Genomic DNA, 10,207 nt, shown 5'->3' on the forward strand with positions numbered 1-10,207 from the left:
AAGATGGCTGCCAGTGTGTTTAATCTTTCGTCCAACGAGTTAAAAAACTTGAATAAAACCAGAAAAACTAAGATAAATATGGAAAACTGGAAGGATAATGAACGTAAAAGGAAACGAAATAGGGGTGAGGCTTATACAGCAACGAAAGGCGTTATAAAAGAAGCAAAAACGGGGCCACAACAGGCGAGTGGAATAAGGGTCTATAATAAATGGGTTATGTTGTGCTGAGGAAGGTCCTTAGAATAAATTTGGTAATTGTTTAATACATAATGCATTATACAAACCATTCATTTAATTATCATTACGGTAAAATGGTACAGGGTATAACATTATAATAATTTTCTGCCTCTTCGTTGTTTCGGGGCCGTGTGTATGATCCGGAGTTCTGTAACAAGAATGGGTGTATTCAGCTCACTGGCTATGAAAAGGAGGAGTAGTGTACAGAACACTATACCATGGACCTTAATGAGCAGTATTTGTTTCTTGTGAATAAGTGCCTCAAAATCTCTGAACCGAAAAGGAGGTGTAATCAGAGAACTGATCATTCTTTTCAATACCACGTTCTAGCAAAAGGTAGTAACAGTAGTTCACTGCAGGTTTGTAAAATAACTTTTTCAGACATGTTTTGTCTGTCTGTCCAGAGTTCTGACTACAAAGACGCGAAATGTTGGTCAAAGACCCTAAATTCAAGGTTACTGAAGCAATGTGACTGAAGTTTTCTGAAGATGACCCCACATCTGTGTTTATGGGAAGATGCCACAATTTGAATGTTCCTCGAGAAAGATATACCTTAGTTAAAGGTGTCAAGAACAGACGGAATCAGCCACTATTCCTGCCGCAAAAAATGCCACAACTCTACGGCTCAACGCTGCCCATTAAGAAAGAAGAAAGAATGACCTACTGAAGATGTGTAACTATATGTCCCAAGAATTCAGAGGATTCTATAATGATTTGAAGTGATTCATTTCCAAATAAGTAACACTGTATTAAACTGTGAAAATGTGGTTTAGACCCTTATTCCATGGTTTCAAAATGAGAAATGGCTTTTTTACTACATTAATAAGGTTAATTTGTAATCATTCGGTTTTCAAGTGGTATTTGAGCATTCTGATTATTTTAAAATATACAGGGTGAAGCGTAATTCGCGCACTCGGGCGTCGCAGCGCGACTCCTCACATGCCAGCAATAAAAAAATGTCTCTTACAAATTTTCGTCTTGCGAGTATATCCGGTAGAAAACGGACGTTGAAGAGTAGCAATCTGGCAACACTGTAAACATATGTAGGGTAACTACAGCTGTCAACACGCTCTCGTCGTGCTGTACAGTTGGTGCAGTGGGTAGAGTTTTTGGTTGGCATGCAGGAGGTCGATGGTTTGATTCTGGGTTGAGGTGCATTTTTTATTTGCTAATTTCCATCTGACATTATCTACTGTAATACAGTAAGACACCGTTTCTGAGGTCACATGTATCCTACATTTACAACATTTTGTAACGCTGAAACAACAAATGTCCGCCTCTGTGGTGTAGTGGTTAGCGTGATTAGCTGCCACCCCCGGAGGCCCGGGTTCGATTCCCGGCTCTGCCACGAAATTTGAAAAATGGTACGAGGGCTGGAACGGGGTCCACTCAGCCTCGGGAGGTCAACTGAGTAGAGGTAGGTTCGATTCCCACCCCAGCCATCCTGGAAGTGGTTTTCCGTGGTTTCCCACTTCTCCTCCAGGCGAATGCCGGGATGGTACCTAACTTAAGGCCACGGCCGCTTCCTTCCCTCTTCCTTGTCTATCCCTTCCAATCTTCCCATCCCTCCACCAGGCCCCTGTTCAGCATAGCAGGTGAGGCCGCTTGGTGAGGTACTGGTCACTCTTCCCAGTTGTATCCCCGACCAAGAGTCTGAAGCTCCAGGACACTGCCCTTGAGGCGGTAGAGGTGGGATTCCTCGCTGAGTCCGAGGGAAAAGCCGAACCTGGAGGGTAAACAGATGATGATGATGATGATGATGATGATGATGAAACAACAAATACCTGGTTAGACTAATAAGAAATAGACAGCTGAAACAAACAGGTTTCACATCTAGTAGATGAAGTGGTGCGAATAAATTCACGCCTACGACGTGGAAAGCTGACCAATGAAAACGATTGTTCGTCCATTTCTAGGATCATAGTATGTAAGTGTAAATGGTTTCTAGAGGACCCACTGCAATCGCTGTTGGTGATTAAGATGCCAGATACCATACCACCTGGACTACATTTACGAAATAAAAAACATACGCCTCAACCCAGGATCGACCACTCGACCTCCTGCATGCTAATCCAAAACTCTATCCACTGCACCAACTGTATAGTACGTCTAACTTCTGCTGACAGAGGTAGTTACCCTTAATGTGGTTACAGTGTTGCCAGATTGCTACTCTTCAACGTCGTTTTTCTGCCGGATATACTCGCAAGACGAAATTTTGTAAGATACATTTTTTTATTGCTGGCATGTGAGGAGTCGCGCTGCGTCGCCCGAGTGCGCGAATTACGCTTCATCCTGTATATTTTTCATTTTCTCATTATTCAGACGTTTTTTCTGTTTCCTGAACATTTTAGTTTTGTGGCATAGACCCTTATTCCGGGGGGGACCTTCAATTGTCTGAGATTTTTTGCAGTTTAGTATAAGAGAGCTTCATTGTGCATATACACTGAGTCGTCGGAGGTCCCTGTTAATATCTTGTCTTGCAGTATCGATATATTTGAAGATCGTCAGCACAGAGGTCATGTGTGTTATTTCCTGTCACAGGTGGTATGTCATTGATATAAATACAGAAAATTAGGGACCGTAAAATACTGCCCTGTGGGGCAACACTAGGTTTCATTTTCCATTTAGAGGCCTTGTCATTTACTGTTACACGCTGTTGACGGTTACTCGAATAAGAACTAAAAACCTTTAGCGCAGCCAGGTCGAAATTTAGCAGTTCCATTTTCTTTATCATAGTCGGAATAACTATAGTGTCAAAGGCGCTACTGAAGTCAAGAAGGATAAGTATAGTGAGCAGTCGTTTGTCCATAGCGTTTCTAATGTCTTCAGTAACCTTCACAAGTGCTGTCGCGTACTGTGACCCTTCTCAAATCCAGTTTGCAAAGGGTCCGAAAGAGCACTTTTTTAGGTATTCCAGAATTGCTCGTATACTAAACGTTCAAAGTCTTTAGAAAGCGCAGGGAGGGTGAGTCTGGGTCTAAACTCTTAGGTACCGATATAATATTAGCTGTTTTCCAGACAGCAGGGAAAGTTCCGTTTAGTAAACAGTACCGGTAGTTCAGTATGTGCGTCAGTATAGGACAGATAGCACCCATAATGTTATGTATAAAAGTAATAGGAATATCATCTACACATGTAGTCTTTGATTTAATCGAGTACACAGCTTGGTTTTCTGTGACACTGTGAAATGTGGATTGGCTGGAGGGGAGGGCGGTGAGTCGGTGCAGTTAATTTGGATAGGTTGAATATTTATTGTACTAAAGTAATCGTTCAGTTCGTCAAGTGGAATGTCAGGAGTTGTCTGTCTCTGTTGATGTTTTCCTATTCCCAGAGTTCTAAGTTGGTCCCATGCGCGATTAGAATTTAAGTTGTTAGCTAAGTTCCGGAAATATACCATTTTTTATTTCTGGTTAATTGCTTTGTGCGATTTCTTAAGATGCGGTTAGATTCGAAGTCTGTGTCATCTGGGGGTTTGTTTATAATGTCGAAATAACGACCCACGGTGGGCCATCATCCTCTTAATTTTTTATATATTTTTTTAGGTGGTAGTCAGGGGTTGGGCTTTGGGTAGTTAGTAGTGCGGTATCGTCCTGCATGTGTGCTGGCTATCCGCATACGTGTGGGATGATACTGAGTAGATGTAGAGTTAGTAAATGTAGTTGAGTAGTTTTAAGAGAGATGTCGTTGCTATTATTGCTTGTTTTCCTTTGTTTCGCTCTGTCTGTTTTTATTGCCTGTAAGCCGATGGTGTACACTAGGGTGGGCAATAAAGATATGTATGTATGTATGTATGTATGTATGTATGTATGTATGTATGTATGTATGTATGTATGTATGTATGTATGTATGTATGTATGTATGTATGTTATAGCATACGTTGGTTACATTCCTACCTTACCTCCGAGCATGTGGACTCGCCCTTCTCATATCACCCGCGTGCGAGAGAAACACAGTCACTTGTGAGCTAGTGGTCTAACGTAACGTTGTTACTATGTTTTCCAAACAGGAACAACGGAGTTGGATCAAGATTGAATGTGCCAGATGTCGTACAGCACGACAGTGTCATAAAGATCTTCAAGAGGCTTGTGGGGAATCTGCATTGCCTTACAGAACAGTGGCACGTGGGTAAAAGCCTTCAACGATGGTCGGCAAACTGTGGCGGACATTCATCGGGCAGGTGAGTGAAGAAGTGTATGCTCTCGTCACGTTACTGGACAGTGATCGGATCCAGACGATTCGTGAGCATTCGCTTCAGAAGTGTTGCAGAGTTTCGACAGGCAGTAGTTCGCTCCATTCGCACCATCAACAGAACAGGCTCTGCTAAACTTATACTACGACTTCCAGATCGCTGGCAACGGGTTATACACAACACTGGTGACTACATTGAAAGACAGTAAAGGTTGCTAACATGTAACTAATTTGTATCTGTTGTAAATGAACAGTTGCCACTATTTAAGTTCCAAACTTCGTATAATGTTGTAATTAAAATATGATACTTGGTATCAATTTTCATTGCTGTATTTATTTTAAGATTATTTGGCGTGGTGTTGCGAGAGACGGCAAGGGCAAGCATTTGTTTATATCTGTGCTGTCTTACACTCAACACAATAAACTGCTGCTAGATGCAATCATGTGACAATTCCTTTACGTAAAAATTGTAAAAGTGAACGAACTATTTCGATTGATTCTACAAAATCGCCGTGATCATTTTCGTTCAGTGTGACATTAGACTAGACATATATTATTTTTTCGTAAGTAGACCGCGGGGTCCCTTAATGGCCTGGGTCCGCCTGCACTGCAGGCCATGCAGGCTCTAACGTTACGCCCCTGTCCCTAGGTACTTAGACCCTCATCCAAATTCATTTGCTGCTACAACCTCGTCATCGCTTCCGCTTACGCTCTGGTCACAAGAGTGAAATTCTCTCCTGGTATTATATTAGCCAGTAGCAATTGACTCGTTCGGCCGTTAATCCACGTTATGTTGTACTTTAGTCACTAGTCAGTACGGACCGTTGCATTGAATTATAGCATGGACTGGACTTTGTTGTTTATCAACTCATACAGAATTACATGTTTCTTATACATAAGTGAACACTGTGGAATTACCCTCCACTTCTGTCTAATTGTCTCACTAAGTAATTAGATTACACACTGTGGATTAAACCACTACCTGCAACTTACAAGAACGGCTGGGTTCTGAAGAATTTGCGGTAGGCCGAACCACCACCTCTGATGGACTCCTCGAACAATTAAGGCTGTCAGTCTCTGTTCACTTGCACTTATATACCATTCCACCCTAATTTTACCTAGGCAGCTCTTAGTGCAGTAACGGCTAAAGCTGACTCACCTGTACATGTTATAGCGTTCTTTTATGAAGGAAGAATTATGCAGAATACGAGCAACAAATACACCACCTTTGTTTACATTCTCTCTATTGATTTCCATTTTTACCCGTCCGTTCCAAAGAAAAATCTTATGAAGTACGATCTGGAGACCATGGTGGCCATTGAATGTGACCGCAGCGGCCAATCCATCTTTCGGGCATAGATAATATATCAATTCAGGTTAGAATGTGCAGAGGCTCCTTCATACTGGAAGAACATGACCTGTCTTCTAGAGAAAGGATCCTCTTTCCATAATGAAAGAAGTTTGTTCCACTGTAAATTTACATACTAGGGCCCTGTGCATCAATTCGATAAGACGTTAGACCCAGCTAACTGACCACACGTTTAGAGACAAATAATGCTGAAAACATGATTCCACAATGCCATAAGGATTGTCATGGAGCCACTGATATCCCTCATGGAGCCGCCCGAACATTTGCAACATTATTAGTCGCGTGGGGTGCTGACAACACCACCAACGCTCATTTCATATTAATTCCTAAAAATATAACTTTTCCAAAATAAGTAATGTTACTATGTGTTATATAGATTTACAATAGACAGAAGCATTTGAAAAAATTAAATACAGTAATTTCTCAATTTATGCCGTTCAGTAAAAAACAAGTCAATATATGAATATTTTTGAATTGCACCCAATGTTTCTGTTATCAGGTTGACGTAAAGACATGTACCAATGCACTCGACGTAACACTAAGTCAGAAACTTTGTCTGTAGCACTTCGTAGTGCGCCAGATTGTTGGTAACTTTTTCACACATGTCTCTCGTATGTTTCTGACACATAACTCTACAACAGCGATCAGATTGGAGTACGGTTCAGTCTTTAAATCTTTATTGATAGGACACTTTTGCAGCGTGATTGCTTCGGAGCTCGTTCTCGGACGTTTGTCACCTTGCTGGGGTCATCAGATTTTTCGCTTTTTTCACAAATGGTCATCGTTAGGCTTTCAGTATAGACTCTTTTACGCATTGTTTTATTCATAACTTCCCTCCCAAACATTCGTCTTACAGGTTTCTTTTAGGTTGTTTGAAGAAAATATGATCTGCGCGTTAACTCTTACAATTCAAGAATTGTGAAGAATGTTGAAAAATACATGCTAGTATCAGAATACTAATCACATATTTTATTTTAGATACATCGGTATGCTGAGCATCGCAATCTCTCGAGCAATTTCCAGCAATACTGTCAATGTAAATGTCTGTACAATTAGTAAATAGTTCTGAACATTACGTCATCCACGAATACTGAAAAATAAGCGAACACTGACTTAGTACTTTAAGCACGGGCAGGGGTGGATTCACAGGAGGAAACTGGGGGATATTTACTCCTAAAATGCTCAGATGAAAACACGAAAAAATGTTAAATTTACAGAAATGTAAACAACAGCAGCTGTGTCTAGGGTTATATGATAATATACACGTGACCACTCTGAATTGTAATGACTGTGCAATTTACTTAGCAACAGGACACGCAATGTGCGTTAGGAATTGAAATGCCAGTAGGCAAATGCCTCACACTCAAGTGAGAAAGCATGGCTTCCACCGTTCGGGAGGAAATTCATAAACTAATTGTATGTGCCAATTTTTTAGTTTTTGTGATACCATTAGCTGTTGTTACCATTGGCACATTGCAGCTCACAAAATGGCGTGCACTAAGGCAAAATGCCTATATTAATACGGCAACGGCATTATTGGTCATTGTTGCCATTGTTGGTCTTTTGTATCTGCTCTGGGTTTTGCATACGCATAAACATATAAACATTGAAGGGTTACTTTGAGAAATCGTATTCTTCCAATAGCCATGTACCGGAAGAGGTTACAGGCACATGGCCGACGATGATGTGATTTTATGCCGGGGATGCTAAATCGGTTTAAAGCAAAGCAAGCAATGTGATTGATTGGGCCTCAAGCAACTAACGCTAACGACAGTGGGGGAGAAGGGCGGGTTCTAAGTCACCTCGTCAGCATTTTTTGTGCTGAGTCCGCACCCGAAGTCATTGACCCATGCCAAGGACATTGACCCCATGACGTCATGGCCACGTGACCGTGACGCAACGAGCACGTGGTCTTGTTTGTAAACGAAAGCACGTGCCCTTGACAGCTGTCAAGATGACAGCCGTCATACTGACAGACACTAACCTCATTTTTAAGCACGTGGGCGTGGCTAACTTTACTGCTGCCATCTTGGCAGGTCCTAACCATACTTTTTGCCCACGTGGGGGCACGGAATTTGAACATGTGAACGTGGCTAACCTGACAGCTGCGTTCTTGACAGATCCTAACCTCATGCACTTGTTTTGGCGCGAATTTTGAAGAACAAGTGAACGTGGCTAACCTGACAGCCGCCAACTTGACAGGTCCTAACCTCGTACGGCACGGAATTTTGAATGAGTGTGCATGGCTAACTTCACTGTTGTCATCTTGACAGGTCCTAGCCACGTTCGCAACTGCTGCTAACTTGACAGGCTGGGGCGGAATTTTGAACAAGTGAACGTGGCTAACCTCACTGCTGCCAATTTGTCAGGACCTAACCTTACCTTTTTTGGCTACGTGGGCTCGGAATTTGAACAAGGGAAGAGGTTAAGCTGACAGCCATAATCTTGACAGGTCGTATCCACGTGCACTTGTTTGGCGTGGAATTTGAACAGGTGAACGTGGCTAACCTCACTGATGTCATCTTGAAAGGTCCTAACCACGTGCACTTCGGCGTGGAATTTTGAACGATCCCTAACCTCCCAGCTGTCATCCTGACGGGACTTAGCCACGTGCTTTTGACAAGCAGAATATTTGAACGACCCTAACCTCACTGCTGTGAGGGACTTAGCCATGTGCGACACCATCTTAGAAGGTCCTAACCTCAGAGGATCCTAGTTTTACAGCTAGCTCCACTTCTCGACACCATCTTCGGGGGGGCGTAAGTACCCTCGTTTAAGGCATGCTGCCCTTCTCAACATGTACCACCTTGGATGGGATCCTAACCTCAGAGGACCATAGTTTTCTGGCTAGCTGCCCTTTTTGACATGCCACCATCTTAGAGGGGCCTAACCTCAGAGGATTTTAGTTTTATGGCTACCTGCCCTTCTGGACAAGCCCCTGCCCGACACCATCTTGGAGCGTTCTAAGGTTTATTGTTTTATGGCTAGCTGCCCTTCTCAACGAGCTCCTTCCCAACATCATCTTAGAGGGCCTAACTTCAGAGGATCATAGTTTTAAGGCTAGCTATCTCTCTCGATATGCTCCGATGCCCTCCTACGCCAGATGGCCCTCCTCCTCTACTATTTTTGGAGGAAGCCTAACTACACCGTCGCTAAGGCTTATGTTTCTATCCGATGCGTGAACTCCCCTCCTCAACACAATTAATCATGTTGTTAATCAATCTTGTTACAGAGGACCGGAATAATGCATTGTGCTGTGCTACTCTACCAAGAGAAACGTCTTTTGTGTTTAGAACATACTGTATATAGTCTGTTGTTGTCTTACAGTAAATATTTGAATACAGTGATTTTAAATATATGATAGGAGGGCGCAATAATTTTGATTACCTGAGTTACTTACATGTGAAAAAGTCATGTTATTAGGGAGAGAGTAGCAACACATACCCCTTCTTCCATCGATTAGCATTATGAGGTTAGCACAAAGGCTTTATGTCTTTATCCGACAAACAAAATAACTGTGAAAATCGTCCTCTCACTGCGGAGATTATTTTAAAAAATTTCATCATTACACACACAGAATGGTATATACTTACCCTGTTACGCTGAAATGGCATAGACGGTACTGCCCTTCTCTTCACAAGAAAACTGGTTGAATCTTGTTTTTAGCTGTATGGGGTAGAGGGAGGGGAGAGGGACAGGAAATATATTCATATATTGTCTGTTTTAACTTACCCTGTCTATAAAATGATTTTACCACCACCACTACTATTGATGTTAATATATGATTAGTGCACACAACCTACACGCCAAAAATAGATCATTATTTTTACTACTGCAGATAAAAATTCACTACTTACGACAGGTAGGCGATATCCTAAAAAAATCTCTAATCTGGCTAGAAATCGAATATAGTTACACAAAAAATTAATCTGTTACGTTGAATAGCTCGGACGGCTACTCAGGCGCCACCCTCTCCCCTCCCTTTACTCCACACAGCTATAAAATATTGAACCAGTTTTCTTGTGACGAGAAGGCCAGTGCCGTCTGTGTAAGTATATACCATTCTGTGTGTGCCATGATTTCCTTTCCGCAGAGAGAGGACGCTGTTCATAGTTACTTTTTTGTCGGATAGAGAAGTAAAGCCGTTGTGATAACCTCATAATGCTAATCGATAGAAGAAGGGGTATGTGTTACTACCCTCTCCCTTATAACATTTCCTTTTTCACATGTAAGTATCTCAGGTATTCAAAATTGTTTCGCCATCCTTCTATCATATATTTATAATGAAGGTAAATTTTCTGTTCGCAGTACGATGGGGAATGTATGCTGACTATTCAAATCGTTACTGTAAGATAACAACAGATTATATATGTTCTAAACACTTGCCCTTGGTAGAGGGCACAGCACAATACA

Source organism: Anabrus simplex, chromosome 2 (genome assembly GCF_040414725.1).
Source record: "Anabrus simplex isolate iqAnaSimp1 chromosome 2, ASM4041472v1, whole genome shotgun sequence".
In the NCBI taxonomy this organism is placed as follows: domain Eukaryota; kingdom Metazoa; phylum Arthropoda; class Insecta; order Orthoptera; family Tettigoniidae; genus Anabrus; species Anabrus simplex.